Source organism: Colius striatus, chromosome 1 (genome assembly GCF_028858725.1).
Source record: "Colius striatus isolate bColStr4 chromosome 1, bColStr4.1.hap1, whole genome shotgun sequence".
Classification (NCBI taxonomy): Eukaryota; Metazoa; Chordata; class Aves; order Coliiformes; family Coliidae; genus Colius; species Colius striatus.
In genome coordinates, this window is record NC_084759.1 from 108,557,432 (window position 1) to 108,571,523 (window position 14,092).

The 14,092-nt window shown below is 40.0% G+C and overlaps 1 long non-coding RNA gene across 1 annotated transcript in view; it reads left to right on the plus strand.

Moving 5' to 3' along the window:
- The first annotated feature begins 2,863 nt into the window (after positions 1–2,863).
- Positions 2,864–14,092, plus strand: part of LOC133624686 (uncharacterized) — a 54,383-nt gene continuing 43,154 nt past the window's right edge. Inside the window, exon 1 of the long non-coding RNA XR_009818048.1 lies at positions 2,864–3,001. This is a non-coding gene — a long non-coding RNA (uncharacterized LOC133624686). The remainder of the gene's footprint in view (positions 3,002–14,092) is intronic.

Below are 14,092 nucleotides of genomic sequence, written 5' to 3' on the forward strand. Positions count from 1 at the left end.
ACAGAATTTTGAAACAATCCAGAAATACATTTTTCATAAGTCCAATGGCTAGATGTGCAGTAGAGCAAACATCTTGCTGGAGTGGATACCAAAAGTATAAATGTGTTCAAAAAGTGTCTGTAGGCACTTTTATAAAAAAGATCCCTCAAGGTGATTATGTACAAAGGCACAGCTAACATTTCAAACTTGCATTGTCTGAGCTTCAACAAGATGAGAGGGTGTACCAAGACAAGGATCTCTTTGTTTGCCCAGATCTTATACTCCTTTCCTAAGTACCCACTGCCAGGTCTCTTCAGAGAGAAGATATTGGACTTAGAAGGACTTTCTGCCTGACCTAGTATGAGTCTTTCTAAGGCTGAAAGAATACAACAAAAAATTTACTTTGAAAAATAAGCTTTAAACTGCTACCTGTTAAACCCGAAAAGCTGCTTCTTGGTACTACCAGTTCACCAGCATACTATCTTGATCAAGATGTCACTACACTGAATAGGGAGCAGTTTTGTTCATGAAGTACAATCTGAGGATGAGCTACAGTTTGAAGCCGAAAGAGTACACAAAGTAGCAATGAGCAAACCCAAAGCAAACACCTCAGGAAGCAAGAGGTCCTAAGGAGATATTTGGAACTGGAGAGACTACTTGCTCAGTGACATCCAATGCCCTTGTACACTGTTTCAGGAATTATTAGAGAACTTCTGCCACCACTGTTACTCAAGTAGTTTTCCCTAGGAGAAAATATTTCTAAAATGTTTATAGGCTCTGTAGAAAATTCATATACTAAATTGTCAGTCCTAGAGAGAACTTTCATGTTTCTTTTAGACTGAGTGTAATGGTACCATTCTGAATCCTTCTCTGGAGGTTTTCAAAACCCATCTGGATGCATTCCTTTATAGTTCACAGAATCACACAGAATCACAGAATGGTGGTGGTTGGAAGGGATTTTAGAGATCATCTAGTCCAACTCCCCTGCAGAAGCAGGTCCACCTAGATCAGGTCACACGGGAACATGTCCAGGCGGGTCTTGAAGACCTCCAAGGAAGGAGACTCCACAATCTCCCTTCCAAACCCTACCATTCTGTGATTCTATGGTTCTGTGAAGCCAGATGCAGACCATAGAGCAGGCATAGGTTAATCGTAAACAGTCAACTCTCACACATCAGGAGCAGTGGACAGAGCAGGACTGTTTTACTTCACCTCTGCTATTTCTAAGGTCACATGTGGTATAATTAAAACTTCTTTCACTAATTCAGATAATAAAAGGAGATACATGTGACTGGTAGCTGAGAGAGAAGACTATTCACTAGTGTCAAAATCTACAAAAGAAAAACCTGTGTTCAGCTCACATGAAAATGGAACTTAAGAACACCTTCAGAAGATAAGTCCTAAGCAGCTACCTCAGAACCCAGCAAGCACCAAATGATTCAGGGAGACTGCCTCTAGTTAGATTGATGGAACTACAATGCGGCTGTGTGATGGAGGTTGTCAGAGCTTCTATTTGTAAAGGTTTTCCTTTGCCTTTTTGAACAAACAAGGTATAAATGAACTTCTAGTACTTTCAGTTTTTTAAGGCTCCTGTGGAATAAAAGTTTGCAATGTTATGCAGAGGATGGTTTCACTGTAACACATTTTGGTTTGCTTCATAAATTAAGACTTGTATAAACAGAGGTCCAACTGAACAACAAACATCATGAGCAAAAGGAAAAGGTACTAACTAACACCCAGGATTGACCAGTAACAAAGCAAAATATGCGTCAGGGAGGTGAATTGCAAACAGTATAAAAAGAAGAGCTCAAAGTAGTGTTTCCAAATAGGTTGCACATGTGGTACTCGACTTCCTCCCATGATGGGCTGGAGGCAGCCTCTGAGATGTGTTGAATGTGGAGGCTCAGTGCTGAGTGCCAAGAGGGAGAGAAAAGGCACTGAATAGATATGCAGCTGTGGGTAGGTGCTGAAGAACCTGTGCCTCCCAGGCATATCTAAGCACATCACTAAGGTATCACTTCAAAATCCCATGGTCCAAATATACGACTCTGCCAGCTGCTGTTTTGCCTTTGCAGAAGAACTGAGTAAATACTTGTCCACCTCTACATCGCATTACATGCAGCCTGGTGCCTCTTCCTCACACTGCGGCCACAACATTTTTGAGAAGGCGGACAGTCTCATCCAAAATCCCACAGCAGCCCGGTGCTTGAAACAGACCTTCCCTTTCTTCCTCCCACAAGACAGAGACTGAAATGACAACTAGGCAGCACCCTTTCCACCCAATTTAGGGTACACCAAGCACACACACACATACAGTTTCCCCCGAGGACTCGCCAGCCTCCTCCTAGCCCACGCCTGGGCTCAGGGAGCCGGGAAGGCGGCACAAGTACAGGGCAGCCCCTGCAAGGGACCTTGCTGCTCCCTGCGTCGTCAGGCGGGGGGTTTGGAGGGGGGAAAGGGTGGGGGGAGGGGTGTGATTCGTCCCCATGGCACACTGCACCTCCCGGCAGGTAAGCCGGAGCCGACCGAGAGCCGCGGGCAGCGCGGATGGAGCATCCCATCCCATCGCATCGCACCACATCGCATCCCGGGCATCGCCGCGCCGCATCCCGGTGCCCTCTCCCGGCGGCTCGCTCCTCGCCCCGCCCCGCCTCGGCGGCTCCCGCGACGCGCGCAAGTTGCGAGGCGGTGGAGAGGCGCGGATCCGCCGCTCCTGCAGCCCTCTGGGGCCAGGAGCCGGTGGGGCGGTGCCGGAGTTTGCCTGGCTGACTGGTACCTCCCCTCCTCTTTCCTCCCCTCCCCTTTCCTCCCTCATCGTGGGGTTTGGGGTTTTTTTTCTCTTGGTTTTTATTTTGGCGGGGGGAGCGGTGGCTGCGGAGGGAAGCGCTGTGCTCTCCGCACTCCGAAGCCGGCGCCTGCCGCTGTGCGGATGCGTGTGGACGAGTCCTCGTGAAAACAGCTCCCGACGTTTCCAAAAAAAGCACCAAACCCAAACAAACCGCCCACTTGGATAATTAAAACGGTAAATCTTGCTAACTTTTCTGTATCTTGCTTGTTGTGTGCTTATATATATAGGTATTCATGGCTTATCTGGCTTAATTTTGTCATCCTTTGGTTTTCGCTAATCAGCTTCTCTTGTGCTGCCAGAGAACTTGAAATATTGGTGGATTTGAACTGAGGGGGACTCTGTTTCTGCTTTATCCTAAAGTTGGACTGAGGAACCTTTCTAGTTCATACCAGCCTTGCTATATGTTTATGTGTTTTATTAACCTGGATGTAGATGAGATTTCATGTGGCAGCATCCCCTTGAGTTTGCTGTTCCTTAGTTTAATTTTTGACAAATGTTGTCTAATACGATATAGACATGTATATACCATACACATGCAATCCAGTCCTGTATGCTGATTGATTTTGTATGCTGGTATTCACATCTGAAAATTCAAGTAGGTTTTGTGTTTCTTCAGTTCATCATGTTAACAAGTGAACTGTCTTCATCCTAATGCAACTTGTGGATCCTGCCAAGAGACAAGGTCACCTAAATTAAGTGTTATTTCTTAGCCTTATGATTATTTCGTTTTCATTTAAGTGACAGAAACATGTTATTGTTTGTACAGTTTGCACAATTTTTATAGTTTCTTAATCCAGTAGGCTTTTGTTTGAGAGGTTATTAATCTTATACAGTCACTGTAGTAGTTGGATGTTTTGTGGGCACACTGGCTTTTTGCACATTTTGAAAACCAACTTTAGGAGATTATATGGCTTTGCTTTGTTGGATATTATAATGTCATATATATTTATGACATTTATGCTCTCTACTATTAGCTGTTCTTCATCTTTGAATATTAACCCAGCAGACATTTACCTGAGGAAAATAAAAGTAAGAGGTCAATTAAAAAAAAATCAGTGTATACTTAAATAAAAGTCTGTCTTATTTTATAAGATAAAGTTAGAGTATCAGTTGGGTAGTTGGTAAAAATAACTGACCTGAACTTTGCAGTAAAATAGGAGCTAAACTTAAAAGTTTAACTCAAGAAAAGCTTAAATTAGTGTAGACTCTGTTGCTCTTCATTGGTTTCTTTCCTTTCTAAGAAATCAGTTATGTATAGACCTACCTACCTGCACATACCTGTGCATGTACACCTGCATGGGCACACATACCAAACTGACAGTGTTGAATAGGATTTGGGATTCTAGTTTTTTGAGACAGAGAGGACCACAAATAATGGTGGGAAAAGGAATAAGAAGATATTTACATCTACTTTTGGGCACATATTTTTGGGGACCTTAAGTTTGGAGGCTGGTCTCGGTGGTCAAAGAAGAGAAATAGGAGCCCAAATGCTCTTCAAAGTGCCTTGCATATGCTTCTGCTCTAAGCTGCTGCTGCTGTGATTATATCACTATTTTAATTCATCTTCCAAAAACTTATGTTCGTCCACTTTTTACCGATGTAGTGTTGAAAATGGGATAGCATATGCATTTGTTAGTTATTTCTGATCAGCTAAATACTGAGATCTGTTGATCCAAGAGAGAAATGTTTTGCTTAGGGGAGAAAAGTAATCTTTGTTCATGAGCACACAAACTGCTCTGTACTGAGTAGCTTTCTGTGGTGCTGCATTAAAGGGGTATATGTAAGTAAGGGGCATTGTTGTTCCTGAACATAGGGTGTGAGTGGTTAAGTGACTGGTGAGCAGTGATGCTCAAAGCCATAGTAATTTTGGGCAATGTTACTGTCTGAACACTGCAAAAGGTACAGCAGCGACCTTTGCATCAGGTTGGTCTAAGGTACTATAAGCACACTACTCTTGTTACTTCTGCCTCTTCACAATTACTCTTCACAGGCATGACAGTGCCTTCTTTCTTTGGTGTGATTTCTGCCAAGTCCAGATTTCTGCCAAGCCTGTCATAAATATCTGAAAGTTTCTTCATTTTTGTTGCAGAGACTGAAGTACTTGGAGTATCAAAGGTGGGGAAAAAAAAGATTATCAACTCTAAACCATTGTGAAATGTTAATACAATAACTAAAACAGATTTTCAGCTAAGTCAGAAATTCTGTTTTCTTAAGCTGACATTAGTCAAGCCTCTGTTGTGATCTTTTTTAAATTTTTTCCAGCAATTTATGTCTTTGCAGTTCTCATTGCCTTCAGTGAAACCTGTAAATAAGCAATATTTTCTTGCATATTTCTTTGCAGAACTACTCCTCCTTTTTTTCTTCCTACCTGCGAGCTCCAAATTACCTGTCCTTTCATCCAGGCAGCAAATAAAAGGGCTATCAGAATGCACACAGGCAGGAGGCACTCACTGCTTGTACAATTGGACTTTTCAATACTAAGGTTACTATTGAGCTGTGGTTACAAAGAAGTTTCATGCTGCACATGACATCTCTCAGGCGCTCATGGTATTTTGTGCCAATTCCACATCTGAGTGTGACATACTCTGTTTTAGTGTTTAAGAAGGCATGATTAAAATTCGTATATTTTTAACAACTTACTGATGCCCAACTGTTAAAAGTTACAAATGAAGTTATTGAATATGAAAAAGTAACACCTTTTGCCCCGATTTCCATTAAGTTATTAATTGGAAAAAGCCTTATATACTGCCAGATTCAGTGGCTTGCCCCCAGTATTAGCCCTTCACCCAGAAACAGGGAAAAATGCATAGCTTCAAAATGAAAGAGAAATTGACTTTGAGACAGCTTTGGTACTTGAAATCAATTTTTATACCTTTATCTTTTAAATGACTAATCTCCACCTGTGGGTGTCCACTTAACCTGCGAGATAACTTTAGAAACTGCTGGAGGCAATTTGTACTATAGGATCTTAAGTGATTAATCTTAGGTACACAATATAATGCATTTTCAGTATGATGACTTATATCTCTTGGCTTAGGATGCTTTTTTTCTTTTTTTTCATGTTACATTCTTGCCTGCAGGGTTTCTCTGTAATTTATGATCACGGAGGCAGCAGACTCTCTAATTCAAGCTTCAACTGCTATGGCATTTTTATACAAATGCTCATTTACTTTGTCATAGCATTTTGCAAGAAGGATCAGTCAATGCAATTCATTATTCTGCAATTATTGTGTGAAGAAGTGATTCTATCAAAAACACGTCCCCTGGTTTGTTTATTCAAACTAATTATAAGACATAATATTGTCCTCTACTACTATGTTATTTTTCCGAATGTAATAAAGTTGGAGAAGTTTCTATGCAAAACCAAACCACAGGGCTGTTTTTCAGTTGACATGTTGCACAAGACGTTGCTCCTGGCAGAGAAGAAAGTCCCTTCAGTGTATACACTTTTTATTTAATTAAAACCAGGGCACAATTCAGAAAATCTTATGAATGTGTATTAAATATACTGAATTTCAAGTGTTACTTTCACAACAGTTCATCTTAAAAATTAGCGATGGAGTAAGAGAAGGGAATTGGTGATCATTTCCATCACACTCTCTTCAGCCCTCCCACAGTTCCTGGAGGAAGAAAAGCACATGGGAGTACAGCAAACTATGCAAAGCTAGACATCCTAAGAATTGACTAAACACTTTTGACTTTTCCTAGTGTACAGTAAGAGTGTATCATTTTAATTTGTGCATGCATTTGCAGGTTTTCTGCAAGAGAGAGGCAGAGAGCCCTGGACTGAAGGTTGGATAGCTAGCTTTAAATATCAAATATGTATGTGCCTATATGTGTACGTATACACATCAAGGTCATGGAGACCATATGAAAAATCTGCATCAACGAGCAAAAAGCTGCAACGAATTGTGAAGGAATGTTGGGGATGTGATCTGCTGGAGACAGAGGAAAGGAGAGCAGAAATGAAGAGAAGCAGGGAAAGGTCTGATCCATTATGTAAATTTTGGACAGAGTAGATGAGAAAGACTGGAATAACCTTATCTAACCCAGAAAAGATACGGCTTGTGCAGTGAAGAGAGAGCTATTCCTCCAAAGGCTACTTTGTACCTATTGAAGTGTGGTTGCATTTGGCAGTTTGTTCTGATTTGAGAACTTCTGAAGTCTGCTGCTATAAGTCACAATCAAAAATATGGAAATTTTAGAAACTTTTTACCTTCAAAATAGAATTTACACATGCTTAATTACTATACTTGTAACTGTGTAGTCATACATAGTCACAGTTTGCAATAAAAATTATGAGCAAACAGACAACAGTCTGATTCATCTTCCTCCTTTCTCACAAAGTTTTATTCCTTTCCCTGAAGTTAACACTTTCCTCCCAGAGCCGTCTGTAGCTGATTCCTACAGCAGCTGAATTAGAAGAACAGAAAAGTTGGCTTGGATCTTTCCACGTATGAGAGTATTAAATGTTCTCTGCTTATTACTTCCTACCTCTAACAGAGGACATTGTAGTCAGTGAATCACTCTTAAGGTCAGAGTATAGCATGACTTCAGCATCACATTGCATCTTCCTCCCTTCCTCTTTTTCCAAATCTCACTATCTTTCTTACCTCAGAGCAGCTAGGTTTCAGGCAGACCACACTCTTTTCATCCTCGTCTGTCTGAGTTCCCTGGACTTCTGACTTCTTGGATTGCTCTGATTCCACTCACATGAAAGCACTGACACTGCTCTGACTGAAAAACTGTGTGGATCACAAAGCTAGTGCACATAACACTTATGGTAGGGCTGCTACAATATATGAAAAACACACATTTTTCCAGTTTTAAGTGCAGATGATTGCTTTGTATCATAACCATATTTGTTGGTCTTCTCGATGTATAGATTTGAGCTCTAATTGGATCTTTTGCTGAAGAAGAATGATCCTTCCTCTGTGAGAACAGGAACATATTCTTGTCTTTTTACCTAGGATAAATGTGGTTTAATAAATAGAATTAAATCAATTTAGTTTATTTGTACTAAGCATTAAGTTTATCTATGAAGTTCAACATAAAAAAAACCACAAACACCCACCTATCAGTTTCTCTTATCCTTAGCTTTGTGCTAGATTATAAAAGATCAGCATGGCTTGGACAAACCACTGTAGTAGGTGGTGATGGATCCCACAGGTACAAGTTTTCTAAATCACTGTGATGACTGTGGTTTCACTGAGTCACTGGTGAGATGGGGGTGCTCTGAAACCAAGAGACAACTGATACAGAAATGTCTATTATCAAAAGATGATTCTGGGGAGAGATTTCAGGCCATGATTTGTTGGTATCTCAGCCACTAGTTGATGTAGGCAAATTTGGACCACATCTCTATGCTTTACAGATGCAGTCCAGTCAGTTATCATAGCATTTTCCTCCCACTAGTGCTATAATAAGTCCTACTAACTACAGGACAAGCTCCTAGAACTGCCACAGACACAAAGCAATAAATAGGTATCCTAGTTTTGTCTGGGATAGAGTTAATATTCTTCCCAGGAGTTAAATTTTGGCTATATTTTGCATTTATACTGAAGAGAACGTTGATAACACAGGGGTCTTTTGGTTATTGCTGAGCAGGGCTTGCACAGCGTCAAGGCGATTATTGCTTCTCACTCTTCTCTGCCAGTGGGTGGGCTGAGGCGGGTAAGGGAAGACCAGTGTGTGCCCAAGAAGCTGTGAGGGAGTATGGCCAGGACAGTTGAGCTGAACTAGCCACAGGGCTATTCCATCCCATAGCAGGTCATGCCCAGAACAGAAACTGGGGTTACCTTGCTGAGAGGGGCAGATCGCTGCTGGGGAATCAGTCAGTGGGTTGGGAGCAACTGCATCAGGCAGCACTTGTCTTTCTTGAGGTTTATTTCTCTCAATTACTATTATTTTATTATTTTTATCATTATTATATTTTAGTTTAGTTATTCTATTGTTCTGTTCTTAACCCAAGAGTTTTGATTTCTTTTCTCATTCTCCTCCCCATCCTACGGGAGGTGGAGGGGAAAGCGAGCTAGTGAGAAGCTGTGTGGTGCTTTTTTGCCAAATAGGCTTAAACCACAACAGTGGGGCTTGGGTGAAAACACTAGGAGTAGTGCAGAAAATACTAGGAGACAGTGTACTGCTGTCTGGCACAGTTTACTCAGAAAACAGGTCTTAATAACTCATGGTAACAACTACTGTCAAGTTGTAAATCTTGCACCACTTGTGATTGTCTAGCAGAATCTTCAGGGTATCATCTAATGTTTTAATTAAAAGTTTAATAATAATGAGTAATTAAATTGTTAGTTAACAGTTTAGCTGAGGGAATAACTTGTACACTTTTGAAGTGTGCAGACGATAAAAGGTTGAGAAGGAATATAAACAGGTTGAACAATTGAATTAGAATTTAAAGTTGTTTAAGGAAATGTAGCTGAATAGAACAAGTATCAAGGATACTCTTGGGCAGGAGCAATCAAGAATGCAAATATAATAGTGGAAATGACTGACTCTGCAGCGATGTACATCCCAATATATGTCACCAACATCACACAGCTGATTCATGTTCAGTTGATGTAATCAGCAGATGATGCTTTACTATGTGGCCATCCACATCCTGAATCTGGGCATGTGGGGAATGAAGAGAGGATGTACTGGGAGCCAAGGTGATCCCCACATGGGCACTGCACATGCAAGCAGAGCCAGTGCTGGTACTGGGACACATAAACAGCACCAGTACAGTAAGTGGATGAAACAGCCAGGGGCTTCCCAAGGGTGCAGCCAGCAGCAAAAAATGACATTGACATTATTTAATGACATAGAAAAAATCCAAATGTACTCAACAAAATAAGCAAATAACACAGTTATCAGCTCAAGAAAATAGAGAAGTCAAGCTATAGAAGTCTAATAGCATTTTGGTCTCTGTAAAAGATTAATTTAAGACTGTTGATTCATTTCCTAGGGAAATGACTTCTATTCTGTCCTCTCTGATGCTTGGATCTACATAAACAATCTTCTGTGTTGGGCTTGCCCAACATAATGGCATCATTACCATCTCTTCTGCACAAAGAATTTTTACATTAGGGTTATAAATTAAGCTCATTCTAACTCTGCCTTTTACTGAAGTCTTTTATTTTTTTTTTCTTCCAGCCAACCCTCATCCCTCTCAAGGACTGTTCTGCAGGTCTTATTATGAAACTGTCCAAAGCCTGACACTTGCCAGTGGCAAAAAAAGGCCACTGCTATTTTGGAAAAGATGAAATGTGTATTTCTTTTCAACTAGACCAAATAAAATCCAGTCTCAAACTGGTGGTGAGGTTTGGGATTTTTGTTTGTTTGGTTTTAGATTTGTTTTTAATAAATAGGATGTTTATGTCTAAAATAAACAACTATTTTCTATTAATAATGAGGATCTGTGAGTACGTCTACTGTCACTCCCCTGACTTGCTATTAAGTCCCTATCTCCTGATCATTCAAACTGTATTCATGTTAGTTTGTTTGGACCCTGTTAAAAAGGAAACCAACCAGTTTCCTTGAAGACAAAAGCCGGGTGTGGATTTGGAGGCTATTTGCTGAAGACACAATTTCAAATAAGTGCCGTAGCTGAGACCATACACTCATGGAGATCTTTCTGTCCTATGTAGTATTTTCCACCACACTCCCAGCAGACTTTCTTTCCTGAAGGACATGCAATACATTTCTCCCTTGGTATTATGTTATCAAACTACCTTTCTACTGGGTCAGGCCTCACATCCATTCAGGTATTTTGAATCATAAAACCTCTAAAAAATAGTGATAATATCTTTCAGCCACAGAGACCTGTGTTAGATGCCATGCACTGTGGGCATAGCTGTTCTCACTGCTCTAAATGGAGTTCAACATGAATATTGTGGCCACCAGCCACTCTTGGGGTCAGAGAGCTCTTAGCAAAAAAACCATCTTTTCTGGTTTAATTATGCTTGGTTCAGGCTTAAGGGGGGTTTTTTTTGCATTTCAGATTTTGACAATGGCCTCATCACTAAGTTTGCTCCTTGGGAAAACCAAGACAAGGCTTTCTTGAGTCCAGGGCAAGCCAGTTATCACCAGGCAGATGACAAAATGATGAGCAACCTCGGGTGCCTCCATTAGGTTTTGGCACAAAAGTCAGTGGTGTTTTGAAGTATCTGTAAAGACAAATTTGACCTAGAAAAGACCTGTATTTGGATACAACTGCTAAGGCAAGACAAGTAAGGAGGGCTTAAGTGTGAAGTCTGCTCATGTCTGTACTGGCAGCAAGTACTTGTGGGCTATCGAGATCTTCAAGTAAAAGCAAAGAATGGGATCTTTCCAAATGCTGATATTTTTCTAGAAAATGACTTGCTCTTTGGTGAAGCACTTGCACGGTCTCTAGTGAACAACAGTCGAGGCTGTGTATATATGACATTGTGACATGCTTTGATATTCACACTGGAATTCTCAATCCACTGTAGCCACTCAAAAGCCAAGTGTGTCATCTGCACATAGATATGTGATCTTTAATCAGCAGCAACAGCTCTGAGTGTGTATCTTGTTTTTAAGGTGACCTATTAAGCTGTCATCTGTAGCTGCTTGACCTATAACAGATAACGCCACCAGGAGAAATAAGCGCTAAAATGGAAAATAGCTTTACTTGCTTTCATTCACAAACTCATCCAAATTTCCAAAAGGCTGCAGCTGGGCCAACACAATCACATGTGGAGTGCAAGTTCACCATGATGGTAAGCCTTAATTACCTCTGTCTAGTGCATTTGTGCTGCTTCTCTCAATTTTCAGGTAACAAGTCTACTGCTCATTAGCCCCATCCTTGATCTTGTACTGAAACACTTTATTGGCTTTCCCAGTAGTTTGTTAGACCAATAACACTCATTTCTTGTTATTTATAACTACATGTGAGAAATAAGCAGACTGCATTTAGTCATTTCAAAATACTACATCTCTCTAATAGAATAAAGAAAAGGGGTGCATAGATGAGCTGAAATGTCACCTGTTTTTTTAGCATTAAGAAGCTAAATTTGAAAAAGGTACCAGAAAAGTGTGAAAAATACTAATTAGGAAAACCATACATTAGATTTACTGAAAGATTCTTTGGGGTATTTTAGACATCATTCTTCATAAACAGCTGCTGCCTCAATGGTGCACATCACTGGATGCCTGAAAGATTTCTGTCTAAGACATGACATTTAGTTTCAGAAAAACAATAATTAATTTCTAACTTCAAAAATCTGTAAAGCGTCAATCATTAATGACAACTAACAAAAATTCTGAATGTAGCAATAGCTTAATCTTTAAAAATAAAAGAGAATAAGTTCATCTTGTACATTTTCAGGGCTACACAATACAGCATTCTGCCATGAACAGTACTTCTGAATATTTAAACAGTTTCCCCCTTGGGTACTGGTGGGAAAAAGAGCAGAGGCATAAGGAAAAGTTCAGGAAAGCAAAGAGGAGGGAAGGAAAGAGGAGTGGGAGGAGCTGTCACTTGAAATAACAGTCCTCAAACTACAATGACTAGGTAAGAGAATTTTGTTTAGGTGCAAAGTAGGAAATGCGTGTTCACAGTTAAAAAACGAAAAAACCCATTAACTAAGGGACGCTGAACAGAAGAGTAGAACTATGTAGTTTTGAGAACATACTCTGCTATCAGCATAAAAATGTTTCCTGTACTCTGAAGAGCTAATGTTGAAGAACAATTGTAACTGATAGAGCTGGGAACATAACATTTGTGGTGAATCATATATACACCAAAATGATACCATTTAAAGCAGTAACAGTATTTGTCAATACACCTGAAGAGTTTTCCTAGAACAAACTTTGATAAAATATTATTCTGCACAGAGATATTAATTTTTTTAAACAGTTTTGATATGGCAGTAAAGGAAGCCTGTTCAGTAATTAGAAAGCACATTGTAGACACAATCTCTCGCTCTTTGTGGGTTTCTCATCTTGTAGCAGTTTTAACCTCACAAAGTACCATGCTCTCCAGCTCTCCTGCTTCTCCTGCACCTTACAAGCTGTTCTCAAACAAACTTGGAGAAACAAGAGCAGTAAAAATGGCTATCTAAGCAGCTTGTTATGGCAGTCTTGAAGGTATAAATGACCTGGTTCAAATAATCTTTTTTTCTCCATTTCAGAGGAGGGCCTGAAATGGGTTTTAGTTAGTAGCTGTGAGGGGAGGGTAAGAAGAAACCAGCACTTTGTATTGCTAGGTGTGCAGGCACCCACACTTTGAACTGCTTTAACCTTCCCCAGCACAGACAGAGCTGACCTCTGCTGGAACAAAAGTGTATAAAAAGAAAATCAACGGATTTGATTTACATACAAATTGAGAGAGGAACGTATTTTTGGCAAATTTCTCTTTTTGATACTTGTTTGCAGAAAACCTCATTAAATTATTCCTTCTCAAGACCTATTTGTGAAGGCTATTTGATACAACATATCAAAACCAGGAGGAAAACAATACAATAGAAGCACAATGTCTGTGTTGCATCCATGTAAATCACTTGCAAGAATGGGCTGAATCTGCTGTATTTGGACATATCCTGAAGCAAGGATGGAGAAAGAGGAGGATGAACCCAGATTCTCTTTGACAAATGCTGCCTACCTCAGACTTTTTTATGACATAAATGGAAAATCAAATTTGTCTAGAATTTATCTGGAAAAAAAAATTGGATTCAAGTGAACTTGAAATGCAGAAAGATGAGATGGCAAATAATATTTTTCTGACCTAGATGCATCTATCTGCTGAAATCTGACTTCTAGCATGCATCAGAGAAGTATGTAACCAAGAAAGAGAGGCGACAGTACATATAGCTTTACTTCTTTTATAAACCTGTGAGGCACCTTGGTGGAAATGGTCCAGGAAACTAGATTGAAATTCAGTGCAACAGCACAGAGCCTAAGTTAAACGCAAACTGACAGAAACAGGTAGGATGAAGCACCATGTACACAGGAAGGAACATTGTAAACGTCAGGAGCTGCTTTAATGCATCAGAACTTACTTCACTGAGAAATGTGATTCTGACTTTTTTATTGCCAACTCTTTTCATAAAAGCAATATATACTTCAGGTATTACCAACTCATTTGTTCCTTTAACTGTTATCAAAAGAGCTGCTTCTGCAATGCCATAACTTTCTCAAGCCTTTTCCGCATAATTAATGTGTAGCACACCTGTGACTAAATGATTTTTACTTTCTCATTTTTTTTATCAAGACAATATTGTGTAGACTTCTTTGGCAGTAACTTGACATAAA